General features: G+C 44.0%; 1 protein-coding gene across 4 annotated transcripts in view; it reads left to right on the top strand.

The window, feature by feature from the left end:
• The window catches only part of HIVEP3 (HIVEP zinc finger 3), a 238,095-nt gene that overhangs the window by 150,373 nt on the left and 60,138 nt on the right, over nt 1–27,584 (top strand). The gene's annotated exons all lie outside the window — the stretch shown is intronic.

Genomic DNA, 27,584 nt, shown 5'->3' with positions numbered 1-27,584 from the left:
AATGTAGGCAGTGTAGGCAGCCACTGTCTGATTAATGCCACCCTTTTACAATGGCACCGTAGCTCCTGCAAAATGCATAGATGACAAATATTGAACTTGAGAAAAATGTATATTTTTAAACACTGGTTATGCATGTGCTGATCCCACATCTTCAAGAACGCTGTCAGTTATATTTGACAATTGACTGGGCTGAATGAATGCCTGTCCCTAAATCTTTTTAATTTTTAATTATTTTTTTACATTGACTGGCATGACATGTACAGGAAGCATAATTTTAGCTCTTTCCAGAAGATAGACATACATACATATATATATATATATATATACATACCCTGTATAAGCGTGCACAAACATGGATTGCATAGAGAATATTGTGTGACTTACTTATTATCCCACCTCTATAAAGGATCTCCCTTAAGAAGGTGCAGAAAGGAAAGTGGTTGCAGGTGGATCTTATGTTCAAAAGAAAGCACCACTTGGTCCAACTGGACTTCCTTCTGAGTAAGTGGAGGGACGCGCGTGGCACTGTGGTCTAAACCGATCGGAAGGTCGGCGGTTTGAATCCCCGCGACGGGGTGAGCTCCTGTTGTTCAGTTCCTGCTCCTGCCAACCTAGCAGTTCAAAAGCACGTCAAAGTGCAAGTAGATAAATAGGTACCACTCCGGCGGGAAGGTAAACAGCTTTTCCGTGTGCTGCTCTGGTTTCGCCAGAAGTGGCTTAGTCACGCTGGCCGCATGACCCAGAAAAACTGTCTGTGGACAAACGTTGGCTCCCTCGGCCAGTAAAGCGAGATGAGCGCCGCAGAGTCGTTCGCAACTGGACTTGACTGTCAGGGGTCCTTTACCTTTACCTGAGTAAGTGTGCAGCAGATTGAAGCTGTATCCGTGCTAGTCCTAGTCTGAGGAGACCCACCGAAATTTAGTGAGGTATTAGGACATGTCATTTTATGGGGCGGAACTTAATTTTTTTTGCAAATTTCTTCAGTGAGGGGTCTTAAAAATATGTTTTTGGGTGCGAGGAATTAAGAGCTGCTATTATTTTTGTGATTGGCCAACATTTAGTTTAGTAAGTCTCTATGTTTGATTAAGTAGCAAACAAACTGCCCTCGGAAAATCAAAGAATTTTAATTATGCCTTCTGAAACTCTCAAGTAATATAAAATATGTGTGTTATTAGGTTGTTGTTTTTATTTTGATTATATATATTGTGGTTTTTATGTTGATCTTGTTCTGTGAACCGCCCTGAGACCTTTGGGTATAGGGCAGTATATAAATTCAATAATTAATAATATTAAATAGGAATGATGTTAATATGTAATATAACTGCAAGAACTTGGTGATAAGATAAGATAAGATAAGATAAGATAAATTTATTGTCATTGTCCATATATACACAGTATACACAACAACGAAAATCAAACACCCACCCAAAGACCGGGTTCACATACACATTTGCACGTATCTCCAACATTCTCATCCTATTCAGACATAATCTATAAAACATAACATAATCCAGAATATAACATAACCTATTTAAAGGCATAACATAACCTAAAACCTATCTCATTCCTTCCTACTTCCTGCTTGCTATTTCTTGCAACTGGCCCTAAGATCATTATTTAGTGCAATCAGAGCTCTTGGATAGAAACTATTCAGAAGGCGTGTGGTTCGTGTTTTCATTGTCCTATATCTTCTGCCCGAAGGCAACAGTTCAAAGAAGTTGTGAGCAGGATGGGTGGGATCTCTCAGGATATTGTGTGACTTCTTCAAAGTGCGAGACGTGAAGATCTCATCCAGGGTTGGTAGTTGGAGCCCAATAACATTCTGGGCAATTTTAATTATTCTCTGTAAAGCTTTTTTATCCGTTTCAGAGCTGCTCCCATACCACGATAATACACTATAGGTTAAGACACTCTCAATGGTACTGTGATAATAGGACAGAAGTAGGTGCTGAGATAGATTCAGTCCCCTGAGCATTCTCAGGAGATACAACCTCCCCTGCACCTTCCTCACAACCATATTAATATTTGCAGTCCATGAGAGGTGATCACTTTCATTGCTTTCTATGCAGTTTTATGCACATCTTATTTACGAAGCAAAACTAAATTATATTGCTTTAACCAAAATAGCTTTAGAATTACCGAGCCACGGTACAACTTTTTAGTACCCCTCATTTTTTGGGAATTTGAAAAATTTGACACGCCCTACTCAAGCATGCCCTTTAATTTCAATGGGACTACTCTGAGTAAAGCTTAGTTAGGCACAACCTATTGAATTCAAAGGGGATTGCTCCCAGAAAAAATAATTATAGGATTTACAGCCTACAATGATCAAAAGTTTGGGGTGCCATCCTGCTAGGAAAACTTAAAACAACCTTTCAAAACTTGGTGCCCTCCAGATATTGGCTATGTGGTTTGGGCTGATGGGAGTTGAACCAACATTCACATATTTTTGGCCCCTCCGTTCTTTGGTATTTGATGGAACATTTTGTGTCTGGGAGATGGGCATCTTAAAAATATTTAAAACAAATAAGTATATACGGGACAGGTCTTTGGCCTGTCTTCGGGGCTTGCCTTCAAATATAGTGGCACTTGGGATATTGTTAGAGTTCGTTGGCTGCCATCATATGGAAATTGAGAGAAAAAACGAGCATTATATATGGTAATAGAACTTGGCAAAGATTTAGAAAGTGAAATTTTTATTGCCACTTTCTAAATCTTTTCCAAGTTCTGTTGCCATATATGACACACACACACACACATATATATAATATAAAATTGGAGTGGCAACAAAAATTTATGGAGTACGCAGAATTAGCTAAGCTATCAGGAAGAATAAGAAACCATGCAGATCAAGTATTTTTTAACAAATGGGGTTTATTTAAAAACTACATAAAAGATTGCAACAATATAAAATCTGTGGCAGCCTTTGAATAGCTTCTGTTATATACCGAAAAGCTTTAAGAAAGTACAGTATCTCGGCTATGCAATTTTTTAAAATAGATACAAATAGTGCACTAGATAAATATACATTTAAAGTTAGATGGAGTTGGTGGGAAGTCAATGGAACTAGAAGAAGACTGTAACAATGTGTAATAGATTTTGATAATTCTTGGAAGTCTATTTGTTATGGACAATTTTGATTTTGTGTTATGCTCTTTTTTAAGTTCAATAAAGCAATTTAAAATGCAAAAAAAAGGAGATTGTAAATGTATTCTTTTCGGTTATATGTTTCTGAAAGTAAAGTTCTTTTGAATATTGGGGGGGGGGTAGATTTAGAAAGTGAAATATGCCCCCCCGCCCCTGTTAAGTGCTACTGTGTGGAAATGTCAAACTGCACCTGACACTTTTCAGGAACTTTGAACATTAATAATACGTGGGAAACCTAGGAAGCATGAGTAAGTCATCCTGTGCTTATGCATATCATTAGTTTTCAAAGCAGGGATTCATCAATCTCTTAATGTTGGGTGCTGCATGTGTGTGTGTGTGTGTGTGTGTGTTGGGCATAGCACATTTCTCGTGTGAGAGATGCACATGTCCGCATTTTGAATGACTGATACCCACAAAAATAGGTGACGTGACAGCTTCCTGTAATTTGCTCGTGGCATGGACATTCATATCCTCTCTCAACATGCAGAATTTTCAGCTTTTCTTATTTTATTTTTTAAAAAGTAATCTTCAGCTGTCACGTTTTCAGCACTGAATCCAAGCCAGCATTATCTCATGGTCAATAGACACATAAAGCAACAAGGGCCCTGTTGTAAGAGCAGAATGAGGGGGGAAACCCAAAAATCTGTGTTCAGGTTATATACTTTTAGGAGGACCTATAATGTCACAGAATAGTGAGGAAGTTTTATGGTTTAATCCTTGCGTAGAGGTTGTACTAGAAGGTTGGAGTGGTTTAAAAATAATGTTGACACCTCATAGATCCTTGTTCCCGTCTTATTTTTAACAAAGATTTTAAGACTGGAGGCATAGGGTGCCGATATCCTTCTGCCCCCCCTCCAATAAAATATTTGAGGGGGCCAAGTCCCCCCAAAGTTGATGGACACTGCAATTCAAATGGTGTGTATGCGCAGCATCTTGTGATCGATTATGTACGGTGGGACTTATCAGGCCCCCCAAATATTTTATTCAGGTTGACACCCCTGACCAGATGCCAAATATCTAACTGGTTGGATAATGGTTCAGGTAGGTAACCGTGTTGGTCTGACGCAGTCGAACTATATATAAAAATTAAAAAATTGTCCAGTAGCGCCTCAAAGGTAAAGGGTAAAGGGACCCCTGACCATTAGGTCCAGTCGTGGCCGACTCTGGGGTTGCGGTGCTCATCTCACTTTATAGGCCGAGGGAACCGGCGTACAGCTTCCGGGTCATGTGGCCACCATGACAAAGCTGCTTCTGGCAAACCAGAGCAGCGCATGGAAATGGCGTTTACCTTCCCGCCGGAGTGGCACCTATTTATCTACTTGCACTTTGACGTGCTTTCAAACTGCAGGGGCAGGGACCGAGCAATGGGGAGCTCACCCCGTCGCGGGGATTCGAACCGCCAACCTTCTGATCGGCAAGTCCTAGGCTCTGTGGTTAAAGCCACAGCACCATCCGCATCCCTTAGTGCTTGCCACACTTCCATGCACACGAAAGCTTATACCAAGAACAAACTAGTCTACTGTACAATGGTGAAATTTGCATACATTGCTCTGCCCCTTTTTGCTCCTGGCTCTGCCCACCAGTGGCATGTGGCCCTTGGAACATTCAGGAGATCATGTGGCCCTCGGCCCAGAACAAAGTTCCCTGTCCCCGGATTGCAATTTTGTACCAGCTTTTTGCTTTAATAAAATAAAATAAAATAAAATAAATAAAATAAAATAAAATAAAATAAATAGGCTTTCTTTTGAAGGAAAGAGGAAAGGAAAATAATGTTATAACCAAACCCTAGTGCATTTGGTTGGAATGTGAATGCCGAAATAATCTCCACCAGGTTAAGCATTGTATAACCGATGTCTAGACAGAATTCTCCAGAGGGATTTACACTTGCGCAGGATTAGAATTTCCCCGGTTCTGTAGCCGCTTCTATAGATGCGGAAGAGAATACTAATAATGAATCCCCAGGAAAAGAAAACTGCGTGTAAATAATGTTTCTTCTGGACCTCCTGGATAGTAGTCTAAATCAAGTGATTTGTGTGGAGGGTGAATTACCCTTCCAGGGTTGGTTTGATTTAAAAGCCACTCCGGGAGCCTTTTTGGCTGAAGAGTGGGACCAACGTGCTCAAAATGAATAAACAAAGTAAAACTCTGGTGCGGAGCAGAACCCCGTGTTGCTTCCCCCTCCCCTCCCCTTGTGCCGAATGTAAACTTTACGGTATGTTAAAAGTTATCTTTAGTGAGCAAAGACACTGATTTTTTGTTTTGTTTTTTAAAAGAAAGCACCAAAGGAGTGTCCCCTCCTTCTCTCCTCCCACACCTTGTTTAGCAACTTACTTGGAGAAGTCTGAGCGGTGGCAGACCTACATTTTGGGAGCCCTGAAGCTTGAACTGATATATTTTATTTATTTATTTATTTATTTATTTATTTATGTCACAATACATATATGAAATCTTTACATAGTAGTACATATACATCATATTTGTAAATTCACATTTTCACATTTCACTATGTACCAACATTTAGCCATTTCTTATTTGCTTCTTATTTCTTGCCCCGTGTCTTCCCTTGAACTCACAACCAACCATGAGGTCTTGGTAGCCACTGTTGTCTTCTTGTCCCATGACAGATCACGAAAAGTTTTGTTTTTGTTTTGTTTTTAATGAACTGCTAGGTCTCAGATTCCAGTTCAAATTGCCGGATTATCTCAAATGTCAAAGTCACTGGTGCAAATACCATGGTACCTCGGGTTAAGTACTTAATTCATTCCATTCTTAACCTGAAACTGTTCTTAACCTGAAGCACCACTTTAGCTAATGGGGCCTCCTGCTGCTGCCGCGCCGCCAGAGCACGATTTCTGTTCTCATCCTGAAGCAAAATTCTTAACCCGAGGTACTATTTCTGGGTTAGCGGAGTCTGTAACCTGAAGCATATGTAACCTGAAGCGTATGTAACCTGAGGTACCACTGTATAGAAATAGAATGAATAAATAGCACAAGCCTCCTCTCGCCCACATGCTCAGCCCTTCCACAATGAGCAAAAAGTCTCTAATTCATCACAGTTGCACATTTAATTCAAACTGGGAAACTATGATTACCATATTTGGAATGCACCAGGATACTGAATTACGGTTTGAAATTGTTTTACTTTCCTACCTTGCTCTCAAGGTGACTAGATGTTCAAGAGGACAGGACTCCTGAACCTTTAATAGGCTCATTCCTTGGGTGGCCAGTTACACAAAATTGCTGGACTGTTGTATGTTTAATTGTTGTGCTGAAGCAAACATTTCAGCAGTGCTAATAGATAGATATATCTGCAGAAATTCCTTATTTTACACAGCCTTTAATAGTGTAGGAGGCCACCCCATTTTCCCCAAAGCTAGTGGCCACAGTTTTCTAGTTTAAATGAAGCAGGAAACTATGTTAATTAGACAGTTCCTGGTTTAACGGCAGCTTAAGAAAAGCATAACTTAGCTTAATAAGGCCATTCTGGCATAACTTCCACTAACTTTGTTAATCTTTAAGATTCCTCAAGATGCTTTTGGTCTTTGTTACGAACAGGTTAGTGACACTCCCCTTGTAAAATGCACAATAACTTATTAAAAAACTGAAATCTGGGGAGCTAGAAAGTGCAACCATTATTATCACTGGAATACCATTCCCTCAGGTGTTCCCTCAGGAACATAAATATTCAGATTCCTAGACTGCAGATTCCAAGGGAACTCATAACAGTTACAGTCTCGGTCTGATTTGGTTTTGCCAGTGAGCTTGGTTCTCAGGTGTTGCCTGCCTTGATCCTTCAGATATAGCTATTCATTGTGAGATCTGGGGTGCATTGCTCCCTTCATTTCCACAAGCCACAGTCAAAGGAAACCTGCTGGAAGATCTAGCATAGTTATTACCATCTCACACATTCATATGTGAAAGAGACCTGATGGGAGGCTTTCCTTAGAGAGCAAAAGCCTCTTGCAGGTTGACCCAGAGGGACTCAGATGTTATGTTTGGTACATTTCACCTGGCAACCTTAAGTAAACCTGCCTCCCACCACAGACACTGTGTTCTCAAAAAGAAATGGGCATAAAATAGGAAGAAGTAAATATTTGGGGTTCTATAAAAAGCATTCCCCACATGCTGTTGGGTTATCAGACATACAGGAACTGTATTTCCCCCCATTCAGTGGCAAAACACACTTAGCACAGTTTCTGTGCTTCTGGAAGGTAGGAAACTGCCCTCTTCCAGCCATGGCTGTTTTCTCTCTGGTCCAACCCTGTCCCCTGTGGCTGGGAGTGGCTTCCTCGAAGGCAACAGTGGAGAACCTTATTGCCTCCACGGGCCAGAGCCTTCTCAGATCCTAGCCTTGCAGGCCAAATTTGACAGGTAGTTTGGGTTGCCTACCTGTCTTTCACCTAATTCCACAATGATGCCAGGTGATTGGGTGCTTTGAAGCCCCAAAGTCAGGACTTCAAAGCACCACATAAGTGTGATTGCAGGCATCAGCTGTGTGAATTAAGTTCCCTTTGGGGAACTTGCTCACACAGCCAATCCAGCAGAATTTGGCTCTGTTGGGTGGCAGAGCCAAAACCTGTTTTCTCTTGCCAGGACACAATTGGGAGTGTGCTTTAAGGCTCTGGGTAGCTCATTGGCACCAGTGCCTCTACCTGCCCCACACCTTGCCCCACACCTACGACATTGCAGGTGGGCATGGCTTGGGGATTATGTCCTCACTGGCCAAATACAAATGCCTGGTGGGTCACATTTTTGCCCAAGGTCTGGAGGTTCCCCACCCCTGCTCTAGGGTTTCTGGCAGAAGTCCTTCTAGAATCAAAGAATTTACAGTGGTACCTCAGGTTAAGTACTTAATTCATTCCGGAGGTCCGTTCTTAACCTGAAACTGTTCTTAACCTGAAGCACCACTTTAGCTAATGGGGCCTCCTGCTGCTGCCGCACCGCCAGAGCACGATTTATGTTCTCATCCTGAAGCAAAGTTCTTAACCTGAAGCACTATTTCTGGGTTAATGGAGTCTGTAACCTGAAGCGTATGTAACCTGAAGCGTATGTAACCTGAAGCGTATGTAACCTGAGGTACCACTGTATAGAGCTGAAAGGGTCCTTAGAGCTCATCCACCTCCTACTTTGTACAGGAATCTTGCAGAATTGTCTCATCAGTGTAGGTTGCCATGTCAAATCGTGTCCAAGCTCAGTTCAAAGTGTGGGTTCTTCTCCTTAAAGCTCCGGTGCCAAAATACCTACAGAACTTCCTCCTGGAAGTATCAACCCACCTGTGGCATTCAGTATCGGAGGACCTTCTTCCTCTCATTCTGATGTTTGGCGGATGGGCACAAAAATTAGCTCCTCTTCCTTCCTGCACCTCAGTTGCAATATTCCTTCCATAAGAAAGCCCTCCCAGCTTGGCAACTGCCTGCTTTCTGGAGCGTGCTCCAGACTTAGCCTTTGAGGAGCTTGGGCACTTACTGGCATGGCAGTCAGTACTGATGAACTCACATTGGGAGTTGCATGGTCCTTCCACTTGCCTCCAGTCAAAATTCTGGCAGCTGTCTTGAAAGCATGGAACATACAGAAAACAGAAGATTGTCTGAGGGACTCCTAAGGAAAAAGGAGAAAAATGTGAGAATCAATGGGATACACAATCTCATATTCATCAACACTTCCCCCTAGTATTTTTCCCAAGTGTGGGAACTCATCCACATCCACATATATATTCTCTAGCAAATATGCAGTTATCCTTAGGTGAATCTGCTTCCTTTTCTGAGAACTACATACCTTTATTCTCCAGAAGGATCCTGCACCTGTATTTGCGCAAGGGGGATCGAGTTAAAAGCAGGATAGGCAGCATCCAATGAACTCTCCTTCTCTGGAGGTTTTTGACCAGAGGTTGGATGGCCATCTGCCATGGATGCTTTAGCTGAGATTCCTGCAGTGCTGGGGGTTGGTCTAGATGACCCCCAGGCTCCCTTCCAGCTCTGAAATTCTATGATGCTATGGGTGGTGGTGCTGTATTATTTTGGAGCTGAACACACTGCTATTGAGCCTGTCTGGTTTATGCAACCTCTCTCTTTCTCTCATCCCTGTCTATCACTGTATGTTTACCCAGGAACCCTGTTTACTCTCTCTTTCTTTGACATTACGATCACCCTGCCTCCTCTTCAATAACATAGGTTCTGGTGAATACAAATGCCATCCCACCCTGCTGTGCAATTCCTAACTTTGTTGCAGGTTTCCACAGGTGTAGAACAGATCAAAACCCACAAGCAGCGGACCATGTATGCCGGTGACGAATTATCGGCAGACTCCACACGGAAGTGTGTTCCCCATAGAGAGTACGGTGTTCGACGCCTCTTCTTTTTCACCAGTCAAGCTGTCAATAACAAAACCAGTCCCGCAGTCCACACACATCTCTCTCTTCAGGCAAAAGGAAATATATGCTATCATCTGGGGGCTAAGTGAGCAACGCAGAATTGACAAGAGCCTCCCAAGTTCCATTTTACTTAAGGCAGAGAAGTGGGAGAACACAGGACTTTGGATTTGTATTCTTTCCTGGTCCTACTTAGAACTGATCCATTGCACATATTTCAAGGAAGGAGGGGGAGTAAAGACTGCTAACAGAAGAGATCTCTGATAAAACAAGACAAGAATAAAACATGAGAAGATACGCCAAGACACGGTATGGCAAATGACTGATGGGGGAGGAGGGAAAAACTTTCCTTTCTTTCCTTATGTGATTAAACAAGAATCCCCTCCCCTCACGAGTCAGAAATGTCGTTTTAAGGACTTAAGCTGTGGATTTAAGGCTGTGTGGAGATAAACTTTCAAACCAAAGCATGTTTTAAGAAGAACGTGGAATGTATAAGAACTTTGGAATGACGCAGTTAAAAATGCCGTCGCCATATTGGGAAGTTCTGTCGGAGGTCTTGAGTCTGGGAGGAGAAAGAGAGAAATAGAGCTGTTTATAGATTGTGGGTTAAACTCCTCAGAGGGACTTAAGAGCGACAGTTTTGCGAGGTTATGATGGAAAGAGCGATGTTATCTACGAAGGAGATGATATATGGAAACCATCTCGATTTGAGGATTGGAAGAACGGAAAAATTCACACAGGATTATTATTGGAGTTTATCGGCTTAAGGAGACTATCAGAAGAGATCATAAAGAAAAAAGAGAAAATATATGAACAAGATGTGATGTGGAAACAGCAAGATAAGACTGGATAGAATTATGAACTCTGTTTGGACTGATTTGGATTGATTTGGACATTAACGCAGTAGCAAGAAGATGATCAGAATCCCCCTTCGGATCTTGAAATATGGGTCCCCCCAACAAAACTTAAAATTCGGCTTTGTAATTCGTAATTTATGTGATGTGATTTAATTTGATTTGATTGGCCGGTTAATAAAAATTATTTAAAAATAAATAAATAGAACTGATCCATTGAGATGAACAAATCCAACATAGCCATGCCCGATAACTTCAGTGGGTCTACTCTGAGTAGCACCAACACTGGTTATAATCCTTCATATTTTCCTAGGAGCAAAGGCATCATCTGCCAGAGCATTAGCACTCACATTGGGTGTGGGACATTCTACCGTGCCCTCTTACTAACAGCCCTACAAGGTAGGCTATATGCTCAAGTAGTGACCGGCCCAGGGTCAACCAACAAGATTCATGGCTCAGCAAGAATGTAAATCCAGGTCTCCCCAGCCAAAGTCCATTACACTATCCTTTGCCTGGTTTACTGTTGTAGGGCTATCTACTGATCCTAATAGTTAATTTTGGTTGTTTATTTATTTTCACATTCATATCCCTCCTTTTCTCCAAGGAACTCATGGTGGCATGAGTGTTTCTCCTCCTCCCCGTTCTCACAACCACCTTGTGTAGTAGGTCAGGCTGCGAGACTGTGACTAGGGCAAGATCACACAGGGAACTCTTTGGCTGAGTGGGGATGTGAAAACCTGGTCTTCCAGGTCCTAGTCTAATGTTCTAACCATTGCACTGTGCTAGCTCTCAGTGATGATGGCGGTGATATATTTATTTATATACACTGCCTTTCCCCCATGATGAGACTCCAGGCAGCTTATGGATGAAAACAAGAATTGCTAAAAAGAAAAAAGAAAAATTATTAAAAAAACAATTAAACATTAATAGAATTAAAACCATATACATAGATAAAAGTTAAAACATACAAATAATGACAATAAAAACAGCACAGCTTGTGGAATGACTGCAGATGGAGACTGTTCTTGGAGTTGAGGAGCCAAGCTGCTGTTGGTCCCAGCAGACCTGCTGGAGGGGATGTCCTTGTTTCACTTCTCTGATACAACCAGGTTGGATGGCCACAGATGAAGACAGGCTTGGAAGAGGAGGAATCAGATGGCAGTCAGTCGCAGCCAGGCTGATGGACTGCCTCAAAGTCCCTCATAAACCTCTGTAACTGAACAGGGATTATGAACCTAGGGCTTCCTGGTCTCTTTCCATCAATAGACATTTCCTCTATCCGGGTGGAGACTTTTAGGGCCAATGAGAAACGGTCTTGCTTACAACCAGTCCAGGAGGTGGCAGTACTACATCTCGGTTTCGGTGGTGGCCTTGTAGAATTTAGGTGGGAGGAGGATGGAGACACAACTGGAATGGGTTGGCTCTGCCTGCCACTGGCTTTGGCGCCACCTACTGTTTGGGCTCCCTGCCACCTGCCCAATCAGCTGCCACCACTCCATCCACCCCATCTCCCTGGCCATATACACAGAGAAGCAATCTTTAAACAGTGGAATGCTTAGCCTGTTTTACTTCTGGTCTGTACTGCTGTGCAACAAAAGCTGGTTGTGGGCTTGGAGCCCACCAAAGGTGCCTCCAAGCGGAAGGGCTGGGAGGTAGATTTGGTGCAGTGGTCAGAGTGTTGGACTATGACTTGAGATGCCAGGGATCAAATCTCCGCTCAGCTGTGAAGCTCACTGGGTGACCTTGGGCCAGTCACTGTCTCAACCTAACCTACCTCGCAGGGTTGTTGTGAGGAGGAAATGGGAAGGAGGAAAATTGTGTATGCCACTTTGAGCTCATTGGAAGAAAAAGTGGTATATAAATGTAACAAGCAAAGAAAAGCTCAAAGCCCAAATATCTGTGTGTGTTTGTGTGTGTGTGAGTGAAAGAGAGAGCGCCTAGACCCAGGGGATTCATTCTGTTTCACCCTGTATAGTGTATGGATACCTTTTCTTTTCCTCCACACCTCCTGTCCCTGTGGAAGCTGGTTTGCCTGTAGATCATCTGCTCTTTTCTTTGTTCAGAGCCAGCTATATAAAGCAAGTTTCTGTTTTACGCTGATTTCTTTTGGGCTCATTTTTAATTCAAAGCACTGGCTCCAAGAGAGTGGGGCTAGCTATGTTTCAGAGTCAGGAAATGGTATCTAAAGGCAGGATTTTGTGCCTCCCACCCCCTTTTCAACTGGCCATACAGCTTTGTTGTTGTTGTTTGGTCGTTTAGTTGTGTCTGACTCTTTGTGACCCCATGGACCAGAGCACGCCAGGCACTCCTGTCTTCCACTGCCTCCCGCAGTTTGATCAAACTCATGCTGGTAGCTTCGAGAACACTGTCCAACCATCTCGTCCTCTGTCATCCCCTTCTCCTTGTGCCCTCCATCTTTCCCAACATCAGGGTCTTTTCCAGGAAGTCTTCTCTTCTCATGAAGTGGCCAAAGTGTTGGAGCCTCAGCTTCAGGATCTGTCCTTCCAGTGAGCACTCAGGGCTGATTTCCTTCAGAATGGATAGGTTTGATCTTCTTGCAGTCCATGGGATTCTCAAGAGTCTCCTCCAGCACCATAATTCAAAAGCATCAATTCTTTGGCGACCAGCCTTCTTTATGGTCCAGCTCTCACTTCCATACATCACTACTGAGAAAACCATAGCTTTAACTATATGGACCTTTGTCGGCAAGGTGATGTCTTCTTTTTAAGATGCTATCTAGGTTTGTCATTGCTTTTCTCCCAAGAAGCAGGTGTCTTTTAATTTCGTGACTGCTGTCACCATCTGCAGTGATCATGGAGCCCAAGAAAGTAAAATCTCTCACTGCCTCCATTTCTTCCCCTTCTATTTGCCAGGAGGTAATGGGACCAGTGGCCATGATCTTAGTATTTTTGATGTTGAGCTTCAGACCATATTTTGCGCTTTCCTCTTTCACCCTCATTAAGAGGTTCTTTAATTCCTCCTCGCTTTCTGCCATCAAAGTTGTGTCATCTGCATATCTGAGGTTGTTGATATTTCTTCTGGCAATCTTAATTCCGGCTTGGGATTCAGGCCATACAGCTAGCTACCTTCATATATTCAAAGCACGTTTGATGAGTTGAACAGATGGTTGATTAGCCAGATTATATTTTATTTTGATAGAAGAGGGAAAGACTTATTTTTGTGCAAGGTGTTAGTTTTTTTATTTTCTACTTTAGCGTGAAGATGTTTGCTATGTGAGTTTTAAAAATGTCTACTTTTTGATGAGATCAGCTCTAGACGGGCAAGCATCCATCTAGACGGGTGAACATCCATCTGTCTCTTGATGACTGCAGCTGTTTCTCAGAGTGGTAGGTGGCCATATGCAATGGCTGACGTTGCATGTCACAGGAAACCAACTTCCCCCCACCTAGAACCTTCGAAATGTTGTTGGACTTTTCATCTTGCTCTTGTTGCTATTCTAATAAGAATAGAAGACTAAAGAAAAGACTAAGGAGTCCCTAAGATTGTTGGATGGCACCTTGTACGTCTCCTTCCTGCATCTTCTGCTGCCAAGCTAGTGACAAACTTATTGCTCTGCTTTCCTTTGGACCACATCAGTGAGGCTGAGGACTTGTCGTCTGGGCAACCCAGGGCCTCCACAGACACTGACCAGGCTTGCGCCCTGGAGAGGCCACTGGTTCTGCTAACGCAGCAAAAACAACGTGGGACAGAACAGCCACAGCGGCTGCTGTGATTCCTCAGTGGTTTGACTTTGACCTTGGAGACAGACACCATTGTCTTTCAAGATAGATGGATGCCGACCAGCTAAGGAAGATAGTAAGCTGCCTTGTATTGAGTCAGACCTTTGGTCCATGTAGCCCAGGGTATAGGGTATAAAATTTAACAACAACAAGAAGAAGAGGAGTTTGGATTTGATATCCCACTTTATCACTACCCTAAGGACGCAGGTGGCGCTGTGGGTTAAACCACAGAGCCTAGGACTTGCCGATCAGAAGGTCGGCGGTTTGAATCCCCGCGACGGGGTGAGCTCCCGTTGCTCGGTCCCTGCTCCTGCCAACCTAGCAGTTCGAAAGCACGTCAAAATGCAAGTAGATAAATAGGTACCGCTCCGGCGGGAAGGTAAACGGCGTTTCCGTGTGCTGCTCTGGTTCACCAGAAGCGGCTTAGTCATGCTGGCCACATGACCCGGAAGCTATACGTCGGCTCCCTCGGCCAACAAAGCAAGATGAGCGCCGCAACCCCAGAGTCGGCCACGACTGGACCTAAGGGTCAGGGGTCCCTTTACCTTTACCTTTAAGGAGTCTCAAAGCAGCCAACAATCTCCTTTCCCTTCCTCCCCCACAACAAACACTCTGTGAGGTAAGTGAGGCTGAGAGACTTCAGAGAAGTGTGACTAGTCCAAGGTCACCCAGCAGCTGCATGTGGAGGAGCGGGGAAGCGAACCCGGTTCACCAGATTACGAGTCCACCCCTCTTAACCCCTACACCATGCTGGCTCTCTCAACAACAACAACAACAACAACAACAACAACAACAACAACCCACCGACTGATAGTGTCTCTCCAGGGTTTCAGGCAGGGTACATGTTCAGCCCTGCCTGGCAATGCCAGGAATTGAACTCGGAACCTTCTATATGAAAAGCAGATGCTCTACCACTTAGCTACTGCACTTCCCAAAAGAAGTTCTCCATTTTTTTGCTTTGAATCTTCTGCCAGTCAGTTTCACAGGATAACCCCTATGCATTAGGGAGGGAGGAGAGAGAGAGAGAAATCTCTCTCCACTTAAAATAAATGTCTCTTCCTCAAAGTTAGTAATCAGAGATAAAAATAAATAAATCTATAAGTGTCTGAAAGGCACTGTGATACTAAGGAAGAGCTTTGCACATGTTTGGTTTGGGGTCCTTTCTGAAAGCAGTCTCCTGGAGATGTGGGTATAGGAAAGAGGATGAGATCTATATGTACATGATGGTTTTCAGATGCTTAGTTTTAACAATTTATTGCTGTTATTTATTGTGTGGCACCCAACAGGAACATTAGCGCTAGGTGGTTGGGTTTTGGTTTTTTAAATAGAAAGCTCTGTCCACATCTGAAATGGAGCCATTCCTGATTTAGACGAGGGGAGAGGACGATTGACAGGTTAGTTCCATTAATTGGATTTGACCACAGCCATTGAAATGTTTTATTCCTTCTAATTGCAAGGCCCTCACTCCAGTTGCTTCTTGTACGGTTCGATAGGGTAGCACCCTGGAGTACTGCAACGAAAGCAAGTTAAAACAGGCAGAGAAGAGCACATGGTGAAGTCCTCCTGGGATTATACCATTTCACTTGGTATGCGGGGGATATTCCATTTGCTGGCTTATGTACAAACCATGTGGCTGACTGGAAGCTTTCTTTTCCTGGCAGGGACTGTAGCTTGAAATATCGCAACCCCAAGTGCCATGGCACCACAGAAACTCCAGTCTGCACACCCATCCACAAATGAAAAAGTCCCTGCTTCTGGAAAGCTAACATTTCAGGGACATGGGGTTAGCTTAGCTTCTCTCCACTTTGCTGATTTTCAGTGTTCACAGACTTTCTGTTTATATTTTATTTAGGGACTATGCAATTCCTTGCCTGTAGTCTGATGTGTTGCAGTCGAAGAAAGGGCCTTACCATATGATTTCTGTAAAAGCAGAATGTTTGTTGCCTATTCGGAATGCAAGGAGAGGCTTTGGCATAAGGCTGGGGCTGCGCGCAAACCGTCTGTTGAAAGCACATGACACCTCTCCCAAGAATCCTGGGAACTGTAGTTTGCCCCTCACAGAGCAATGATCCCCAGCACCCTTAACAAACTACAGTTCCCAGGATTCTTTGGGGGAAGTGAGGTGCTTTAATCATATGGTGTGTGCCCATCCTAGTTGTCTATGAGACTGGAAACCTGTGTCTACACTTCAGACCACAGATGAGGCATTTCAGAATTGAATGAGCTTCCAGATTTGTTTGAAAAACATGGCCTAATGCTCGTTGTGTAGTTCGAAAGAGCACACAACCTGGATCTTTGCAAGGTAATGTGAGCCTCTGGGGTTCCAGTGAATGGGTTGGGACTTGCAGTGACCCACATATTTCTCACTAGTTGTGGTGGATTTCAGTGGCATGTGATTTTGCTGGGGTTCAATAAGCCACAACCTCATCTCACCTCAGCTTCTGCTCTGAACTATATATTTACCAGTGACATGATGCATATTTTCCCTGCTTGATCTGTAACAGAGTTATACGTTCCCTGGTGGGGTCACTATTTCACTGATGTAAAAGTGACCTCTCTCCTGGACCCCAGGGGCTGTGTTTTCACTCTTCGCAATGAGATTGCTCCCTCTAGTGGTTTCGAGAGGGAGCGTGTGTGTTTAGTTTTGCCAGTAGCAACGTTATCAAATGATGTCATGACCTCGGTGGGTGACCTCATACTTGGTGTGTTGCTTGCTTTGGTTGCAGCTTCGGGCAACTTAGGCAGTATGTCACAACTTCACTTCTCAAATACAGAAACACTCAGATCATACACTCGTTGAAAACTGCATCTTCTCAGTGTGCTAAGTTACCACAAGATAGGAATTCTGATGTGGGGAATATTCAAACATGAGAACACCCATTTGCTTTCCAGGGTGGGTGTATCTGAGCTACATTATTTATTCGAGAAGGTGGCATATAATTACATGATTAGAGATGGCAGTAAATACTGCAGTGATGGATTCAAGTACCGGCAATTAATCAGGGTGTCCCTACTGTAGTTCTGTACCAGTACTGTAGTATTGGTGGTACAGCACATTACAGTATGGTAGTACCAGTACAGTAATGATAAATTTGGGTATTGTAATGATGGATTCAAGTACTGGGCAATTAATCCAGGGATCTCTGCTAAATTTCAGAGTGGATTTCAGTTAGTCTGCCTATCATCATCATCATCATCATCATCATCATCACTACTACTACTACTACTACTACTACTCATTTTTCCTGAATGTATATATATATTGGTCCTTCACATTTTAGGCACATATTAAAACACAGTTTCTAAAGATGACTGTGAATAATTAGTGGCTGACTCATATGGCTTAGCCAGTCTGTTCTACTGCTGATTCATGCATTCAGATAACCTTATTTCACCTGTCTTAGAGCAAGCAACTGCAGGTGGGAGATCTATTCCCTATCAAAGTGACCGATAAAATCTGTCCTGGCAGAGACTGTGCCTTCTTTAGAAGCTTGTCCCTCTGCTACTGAACTTCCTTCCAGGTGACCAGAAAGCCGTATGAGGAAAGGTTGAAGGAGTTGGGCATGTTTAGCCTGGAGAAGAGAGTGATAGCCATCTTTGATTATCTGAAAGGTGGTAAGCATAGATGATGGGAGCACATTTGGATTCTGTTGCTCCTGAAGAGAGGGCCTGCTCTACTGGGTTTAAGAAAAAAATGAGGATTTTGACTAAATGCTAGGAAGAAGTAGAGACAGGGTGGCTGGGGCTGGTGGGAGTTGAAGTCCAGCTACATCTGGAGGGCCACAGATTTCCTGCCCCTGGTCTGCATTGACTGTAGTGGTTGGCCACTTTGAGAACAGGATACTAGACTAGATGAGACACTGACCTGACCTAGCAGGCTCTTCTTATGGTCTTATGCCTGGTGGCAGCTCTCCAAGGCTTCAGACTAGGCTGCCAGATGTCCAGGTCTGACCTGAAGTCTCCATGTTTGCCTGCCTCCCCAATGCAAGTGGCAGGTAAAGGTAAAGGGACCCCTGACCATTAGGTCCAGTCGTGACCGACTCTGGGGTTGCGGCGCTCATCTCGTTTTATTGGCCAAGGGAGCTGGCATACAGCTTCCGGGTCATGTGGCCAGTTCTGGCAAACTAAGCCACATCTGGCAAACCAGAGCAGCGCACAGAAACGCCGTTTACCTTCCCGCCAGAGCAGTACCTGTTTATCTACTTGCACTTTGATGTGCTTTTGAACTGCTAGGTTAGCAGGAGCAGGGACCGAGCAACGGGAGCTCACCCCGTCGCAGGGATTCGAACCGCCAAACTTCTGATCAGCAAGTCCTAGGCTCTGTGGTTTAACCCACAGCGCCACCTGCATCCCTTGCAAGTGGCAGGTAGAAGGCTTGAATCTACATTGTGTGTGTGTGTGTGTGTGTGTGTGTGAGAGAGAGAGAGAGAGAGAGAGAGAGAGAGCGCGCACAAGGAACCCAGGTCCCTCAGCAAGCAGAGACCTTTCAGAACAGTGCATTTTGGGGAAAAAATGGCATTTCTCCCATTAAAATTCTGTTGGCTAAAAGGATCATTCTGTCTGTTGGGTCTTCTGGTTTTTAATTTGTTGTTGTTGTTGATCAGATGGCTGTCTCTGTTTGAACCACTTTTCAGTTTTTGAATTTCAAGGAGAAGAATTTTCCTCCTCCGACGTTCTTACTAGACAGGGACATTGTTCTGCCTGGCTTGGTTTGATTCCAGAGGGACAGCAGTCATAGCCAAAGCCTCTGGCTTCCTTGGCGGTGGAGGAGGAGGAGGACAGCAGGAGGGGGATAAACTGTATTGTCATAATAAAAAATTAATTAAATGCCAGGCTGTAATTTGGAGCGAATAAAAAGTGGTACCTGTAAGAGAGAGTTGACATCTGCTCATAGACCCTGAGGGCCATTAACGGCTCTGGGAATCGGTGGGAGGATCTGGGGTCTATTAGCTAGGTTGGATATTGCCTCTGTGGCGGGGAGGCCTATTATCTTTAATATTTTATAGCGATGCATTTTGGCCATCCTTCCTGTGAGTCATCCTCCACAGGAACCCAGAAGCCTTTTGGGCTGTTTAACTCCTTTAGCCTATTTAAAGGTAGACACTAAATCTTGCAGATGAAGTATTTGCCGTGCCGCGCCAAGCAGGAAACGTCTTTCTTGGTTTCAGCCGCTACGGGCCCCATAAGTGGCAGAGACGTTTGGATTAGTCATAGAGCCACAGGGCTCTCAGATCTGAACTGCTGTTTAGACAATGCTCCAACTAATGGACTACTGGAGTCCAGCAGTTAACCCCGAACTAAGGCTTAATTGGCAGGGCTGTTTAATTGCACACTGAGCTGCTGATAACAAGTGAGTCTCAAGTGAGAGCTGGCTCATGTTGGAAGAGCGTAAATTTTAACATGGAGAGTTGGGAATGAACGGCTGTAGGACAGTCTAATACAGGCACAGGCAAACTCGGCCCTCCAGATGTTTTGGGACTACAACTCCCATCATTCCTAGCTAATAGGACCAGTGGTCAGGGATGATGGGAGTTGTAGTCCCAAAACATCTGGAGGGCCGAGTTTGCCTATGCCTGGTCTAATATCTATAATAATGCACAAAACAAGGCAAGGGAAGGAGACTGTGGGACAATTTTATACACACATGCGTGTGCACGCACACACACACTCTGACAGCAAACTCAGTTCTCCAAGTGCCAATTCTTACATAGCAAACCACTCACAGAAGCGGCAGGTTTGGGGAAACCTAAACATTTGGAAAATTACCCCAAAATGGCAAATGTTTTAAGGGCGCCAGGACTCCAAAACAGCGTGATCAGTGGGCACAGAATGTTGCTTCACTCCATATGTGTTGGGAGGTGGGCAGAAACGTAATGGAGTATGTAGGAAAAGGGAATGGCTGGCTGGAACTTTGAACAAGAACATTCTCCATTGCAGTGTTTTATACAGGTCCCATTTTCTGGGGCCTGTTGATGAAGGGTCTCCTTACATGACACTGGGAAATATGTAGATCTCTCTCGATAACAATTCTTTTAGAATATCCTGACTTGGATTTTATGCCGGGAACTAGTCAACAATTAACTGGATTCTGTTGGAAGGTCAGCTGAAACATTCAGGAGACAGAGAGAGAGGTGTGGATAGATAGCCTTGGGTTCAGGACCCATCTTTTCTTTGAACTCAGGAAGTGGCTTGACAAGTTGCTGACTCAGCCTTAAGTCTATGAAAAGAATATATATATATTTACAGGCGGGGGGGGGAGAGGGAGGAATCAACATGCTCCATCTCACTGGTATTTGGGAGGGTTTTTGTTTTTATTTTTGGAAAGCAATTTGCCAATGAAAAGCAAAGTATATACAGATGAGCAGTAGGAGGGAAATTTGTCAGGGACAGGAAGGGAGTGATATTCTGAGACATTTTCTCATGGGTGGCTGAATAGGCCCATTTTGTCTGGTGAAGGTCCATGGGGCTGGTGTCAACTGTGTAAAGGAGCCACTAGTGGCATTTTGAAAAGAAAAAAATGGAAACAAGCAGCATGGTGAGATTTTAAGCAGAGAAAGATTGTGGGAGAGGTGTTTAACCTTGTTTCCGCCTGTTATTTGTGGTTTCCAATTCACACACACACACACACACACACACAAAAGCAGGTTTTAAAATGAACGTTTAAAGGTAAAGGTAAAGGGACCCCTGACCATTAGGTCCAGTCGTGGCCAATTCTGGGGTGCGGCGCTCATCTCACTTTATTGGCCGAGGGAGCCGGCGTACAGCTTCCGGGTCATGTGGCCAGCATGACTAAGCCACTTCTGGCGAACCAGAGCAGTGCACAGAAACACCGTTTCCTTTCCGCTGGAGCGGTACCTATTTATCTAATTGCACTTTGATGTGCTTTCGAACTGCTAGGTTGGCAGGAGCAGGGACCGAGCAACGGGAGCTCACCCCGTTGCAGGGATTCGAACCGCCGACATTCTGATTGACAAGTCCTAGGCTCTGTGGTTTAACCCACAGCACCACCCGCATCCCTAAAATGAACGTTTACCATATTTTTAATCCCATGGAGGGGTTTAACACTGAGAAATTATGGGAGTGTGGAAACAGGTAGGGGTTGCCATGTTTCAAAAAGTAAAAACCAGGACACCCCGAATAGGAAACCCCCAAAATTGTTGAGCTTTTTTTGATTTTTTGATTGACCTGCCTAAGATCCAGGACAAAGCACTGCCTTTCAAAAATTCCTCCCGGATGTCAATTCCACCTTGGAAATCCCGGTAATGTCCGGACGTATGGCAGCCCTAGGCTAAGTGACTTACCTGCCATTTCTCAGCTCAAAATCCCCACCTCTTGCAGATTTTCTATTTTAGGCAAAAGAATATGCGTATTTGATCTCGATTTGTTGATCAGACCACTTTCCCTACTCACTGTCCTTGCTTAGTAGTTTGTCCCTAAGTAGTATGGAGAAGATGGAAGCCAATGAAGGTCTCTAATTGGTGAATCCACAAAGCTGAGCATACTGTGGAAAGGAGGCTGCATGCTTTTCCTGCAGAGAGGATAAATCATTTCCCCTTATTTATTCATCGCGCTGCTTCATAAGCATAAGAACCACTTAAAATCCATTTTCAGGCGGTAATTGAATTACATGTGCTCCTCGTTTGCCGGTTCTCTCTGTTGGCATAATATTACAGACCATCTCGCGTTGGTTCAGAGGCATGGTACTTGGACCGAGGAAGGAACAAACATGAGACTAAACCACATGCGGTGATGATGAGCCTGTGATTGGCCTTGACATCCTTGGGCTTGCTTGCTAAATTGCACCCAGGAGGGGCTCGATCCTGGCCAGGCTTAGTGGGGCGATTGGGGATTTAATCCTTTGCCCCGCCACAGTTCTGATCACGATATCCCCACCTACCAGGGCAGAAGGCAGAGAGGCCAACAGAACCAATGACAGGCAGAGCCAGCTAATTCTAATTTTGTCCCCATCCTCCTCCCTGCTGAGGACAAAAAACATAGGGAGCTGCTGTTATGTGCTGAAGTTCTCACCCTGGGCCAGCAGGGGGATACTGTAGATAGTTATGCAAATAAGGGATCAAAAGTGACATTCAGTGATTGGATAGTTTTAGAAATTTGTTACAGTTACGTTGTACTGGAGCTCTACATAAGCAGGCTGACTGAACCCTTCAGTTCAGTTTTGTTCTGGCCTGTGAATAAACAAGAGCTGTTTGAAGAATTGCTGCGTCGTCTGATAAGTTCACCCACAACTTAACAGCTGCCTTATCCCAAGTTCAGACTTTTAGTCCATCTAGCTTTGTCTGCAGTGACTGGAAGAAGCTTTCCAGGATTTCAGATGGGATATTTTCAGCCCTACCTGGAGATGCCAGGGATCAAACGTGGAACCTTCTGCATGCCAAGCAGATGCTGTCCCACTGAGCTACAGTCCTTATGCAAGCGACTCTGAGATCTGCAGCAGAGCAGCTGCTATGCAAGCAGGAGGTTCCTGGTTCAACCCTCAAGCATCTCCAGGTAGGGTTATTAGTAGGGTGTAAGGGGCAGTGATTTCGGTCCCATCCTGGGTTCAGCACAATCAGCGCTGCTTCCGTTACACTACAGTTCAGCTTCTGATAAAACCTACATTATTTGTCTCACTGTCCACCACAGCTGACATTTACTCAATTAATTAATTAAGCAATTCATTAATTGCTTAATTAATTAATTAATTAAGCAATTCATTTCAGTGCATTTCCATGGAAGTGAAACATCAAGCACAGCGTAGAAAATAATGTAATAATTATTTAGGAGATATTTGCAGACTAAATAAAATAACACTAGTGATTATTCGCTTACATGATTTTTGTTCTGGCCCCAGATGACGATGACAACAACAACAACAACAACTTCTTATTATTTATACCCTGCCCATCTGGCTGGGTTTACCCAGCCACTCTGGGTGGTGTCCAGCAAAATATTATAACACGATAAAACATCAGACATAAAAAAAATTCCCTAAACAGGGACAGCCTTCAGATGTCTCCTAAAAGTCAGATAGTTGTTTATTTCTTTGACATCTGGTGGGAGGGCATTCCACAGGGCGGCTGCCACTACTGAGAAAGCCCTCTGCTAGTTCTCTGTAACATCGCTTCTCCCAGTTAGGGCACCTCCAGAAGGCCCTCGGCGATGGACCTCAGTGTCCGGGCAGAACGATGGGGGTGAAGATGTTCATTGTGGGAATTTCTGCTCCCATTTTGGGTGGAATTCTCTTGACATCACTAGCTGAGATGGACCCCTGACTGAAACCCTGGAATGATGCTACCAATCAGAGCAGACAGTACTGAGTGAGACAGTGGTGAAGGTGCATGCTCCGGCACCGGGGGTGGAGAGCAGGCAGGGGCATGGCTGACGTGTCCTGTGGGGCATGGCGCGCATCCCGTAGGTGTGGCATGCCACCTACCTGGGCATGTATCCCAGGGGCGTGGCGTGGGTCCTGGGGGCGCGGTGAGGTGTGTGGCGCGTGTCAGGGGTTGGCCACGATGGTACCCCCTTCCCCAGTGGTGCAGGGGGCGGTGCGCTGCCCCTGCCCCTCTTTCCTCCACAAGTGGAGAGATAGACCAATGGTTGACTTGGGTTGTATCTAGGCAGCCATTGTTTTGCAGGAGCAATTCAAGCAAACACTGGAAAATTAGGTTTGCACAGTTAAGGTTGATTGAAGTGCTCACTTGCCCCAGCACCACAACACCATTTTAAATAAAAAATGAGACTTTTGTGATTGGGAAAGTGACAGGCAGTTGTGCTGAAAAGTGTGGAATGAACAAATAATTAATGGGGAGGCGTTTCAACACCCTCACGCAAATCAGGACGAATGCTCAACAAAGACCAGACATAATCTAACCTCTGCGTAAGCTTTCTGCAAGCAAATGAGGATGGATGCTCAATAAACAGATCATCTGGATGAGTCATTGATACAAGGCAGCTTCCCGTGTTCATATATATAAAAATTTGTGGGTCAACTTGGAGGCATTATTGTTCTCTGTTCAAAAGGCCAAGGTATAAATATTTCTAAATAAAGAAGCAAAATGCCATTGCTTTCAATTTGATATATGTCAGCAACAAATCATCTGCTGAAACTGTAAAAGCAAATAACAATGCTTCAAGGGCCGTTTCAAATAATCTTGTCTACTGTCTGCAAGGGCTGATAAGCTAAGGAAGTTTTCTTTTGATAGGATTTCAGCACCAAGGCACTTGGTTTGAAGTGATATCTCAGCCGCTGGCCCAAGTGCAGCCATAGTAATTTTCAGCTTGTGGGGGAAGAAAGTTGCCTTCTTTGAGTCAGTACTATGTACCAAAATAGGGAAGCAACATTATAAAGAGGTAGCACAGAAACTCTATTTAAAGATCGCTTTATGAATACACTGCCAATTCAAGTTTTCTGGTCTCCCTTCCTCCTCTTAGTTTAAACAAAAAATTTTTTCCCTTCCAGTAGCACCTTAAAGACCAACTAAGTTAGTTCTTGGTATGAGCTTTCGTGTGCATGCACACTTCTTCAGATACATGAAGAAGTGTGCATGCACACGAAAGCTCATACCAAGAACTAACTTAGTTGGTCTTTAAGGTGCTACTGGAAGGAAAAAAAAAATTGTTTTGACTATGGCAGACCAACACGGCTACCTTTCTGTAACTCCTCTTAGTTTGATCTGCTAAAACGAAGTCAGCTTTGTTTGTAGGCTGCTTCGAAAAATAGCCAGCCATGAATCATTGGACCTAGAAACTTCCACAGAGCCCTGTTGTAACAGGCCCACAAGCAGGTCCTGCGACATGGATTCTGTTGCTGGCAGATTCCACCCCCCCAACAACCATAGTTTGTCAGGTCAGACATCACACCAAACCATAGTTAAGCTTCCTGTTTGGCAAGATGTCTGAACTGAGCCAATGGCACCCAAATGCCTGAAGAAGACAATTAAGAGCGGGGGCATCTGAACTGGCTGGTACATAACTGGCAAGAGTTCTTCTGTAAACTCCCAAGCAAAACAGCTTGTGGAATAATGGAACAAAAAGATCACAAACTGCCGAATGTCATGGTAATAAAAGCCATGCAGCAGACACTTTTTAATTCACATTCAATCTTTGAAATATATTGCCTTTTTTGTAACATTAAGGGAGGAAAGCAGAATCAATTAAAAGGAAAGGGAAAGTAAAAACAGAAACAGCCACTAAGATCCTTTTATGGCCTCACTAAAATGACAAAGTGGTCTCTCTTCAGCTGAAGTTCTCTTAACACCTTCCCTTTGCCAGGAATGCAGAGATAAGAGGGAGAAACGAATGCTAAGTAAATTGCAGTGGATTTGGGTCTCAGTTCTCTGACCTTGAGATGCTACCTAACCCAGGATGCAGAAAATGCTACCCCCATTGCAATCTAATACCCCTTTCACCGAATATTTTCTGTTGATTTCAAGATACTAATTTGTTTTATTGCCTTTTTATTATTCTTTTAAATTTGTTTTGAGTTGCGTTGCCAACACAGGGCTTAGATTAGTTTTAAAATTTATTTCTTAAATGTACATGTCCCAACTTTCTTCCAATGAACTCAAGATGGCAGGCAACCCTAACTTGCGTCAACCCCCCAGCCCTTTAGGGCAAGGATGGCCACAAAATGTTGTTGGACTACATCATCTCTGACTATTGGTCATCCTGGCTGGGGTTTATGAGAATTGGAGTCCAACAACATCTAGAGCTACGTTGGATACCCCTGCTTTGGTGCAACCTTTAGTGGGCAACCACCTTTTAGTGTTGAGGGGTAAACTGATGGAGAATGCATGCTGGTGGTGGGCGGGGCCTGAAGCCAGGAATGGGTGGGGCTAGAATAAAAAGTGGGCAGGGCCACTTCTTGCCAGACGTCTGAACTGATTGACTGAAGAGTACTTTTGAAATAAGGTGGAGGGCCTCACGTTGCCTCTCCTTGGTTTAGGGAGACAGAATCCTAGCCCTGTTGAGTAGATCGCACCGTTTAGATGCAGAAGGTTTTCAGGTTTGATCCCCAGAATCTACAGCTAAAGAGGTCAGGTAACAGGTATCGGAAACATTGGAAACATACCATATGGTGATTTGAATCCTTGGTCAATCCAGCTAAGTGTTGTCTACACTGGCTGGCAGCAGCTCTTCTTCAGGCAGGGAACTCTCCAAGCCCTAGCTAGAATTGACCCTGGAACCTTCCACATGTGATCTTTTCTCTGAGATCATTTGGAGAGCGACTGCCAGTCTGAGTCCCCCTCCCCACTAAGTCAGATGGACACATAAAGGTAACGAGACCCCTGACCATTAGGTCCAGTTGTGGCCGACTCTGGGGTTGCGGCGCTCATTTCGCTTTATTGGCCGAGGGAGCCGGTGTACAGATTCCGGGTCATGTGGCCAGCATGACTAAGCCACTTCTGGCAAACAGAGCAGTGCATAGAAATGCTGTTTACCTTCCCGCCGGAGCGGTACCTATTTATCTACTTGCACTTTGACGTGCTTTTGAACTGCTGGATGGACACATAGTGTAAGGCAATTCCTTACCACCTGCTTAATTGCAGCTAGAGGTCTGTTTGAGGCCAACTTCTTTAGTGATGCTTTCCCTGGTCACTTAGTGCAGGTAGGTCCATCGCCACATGTCTGATCACAGACACGTGCACCTCTGCGACTGTCAACTCAATGCGTGGGGTTCAGCATCTCTCTATGGGAAAAGTCAGCTTTTTTTAAAAAAAAAAATTATTAACCAATTTCCACATAACAATTTATCAATCCTCTTAATCAATTACATTATTTCCCCCCCTTTCCCCCCCTCAACCCTCCCTCTTCCCCCCCACCAAGGCCTTCCCTCAGCTCCCCTGATTTCTTTACATATATTGTTTTCTGCATGTTTTAAAATTGTACATATCCTTACTTTATCTATCGTATGTGCAGCTAATAAATTTGTGAATGTTTATTCAAAACCTGCCAAAGAGTCCAATTCATTTTGTTGTCTTTTTAGATAGTTTGTAAAAAGTTCCCATTCTTCCTTGAAGTCACAGTTGTCCTTTTCACACAGTTTATATGTCAATTTGGCCAATTCTGCATAGCTCATCAATTTTTCTTGCCACAGTTTTTCATTGGGATTTCCTCATTCTTCCATCCTTATGCTAACAAGACTCTTGCCGCTGTTGTAGCATACATAAATAAGTTATTTACTTTTCTTGGCAGGTCTTGTCCTACAATCCCTAACAAAAATGCTTCTGGTTGTTTTTTTTACAAATGTCAATTTAAACATTTTTTAAAATTCATTCTATATCATTTCTCAATTTTTTTAAACTTCTCTACATTCCCACCACATATGATAAAAAGTCTATGGAAAAAATCAGCTTGTTGGGAGCAAGCCTGTGTTTCAAGGTTTCCATTACCATGTGTGTGTGTGTGTTTGTTTGTTTGTGTGTGTGTGTGTGTGTGTGTTCCATTCTCTACCCAAAGGTTTGTCCATGGTTGAAA

This window comes from Podarcis raffonei, chromosome 8 (genome assembly GCF_027172205.1).
Source record: "Podarcis raffonei isolate rPodRaf1 chromosome 8, rPodRaf1.pri, whole genome shotgun sequence".
Lineage (NCBI taxonomy): Eukaryota > Metazoa > Chordata > Lepidosauria > Squamata > Lacertidae > Podarcis > Podarcis raffonei.
This window is presented reverse-complemented; position numbering and strand designations above follow the sequence as displayed.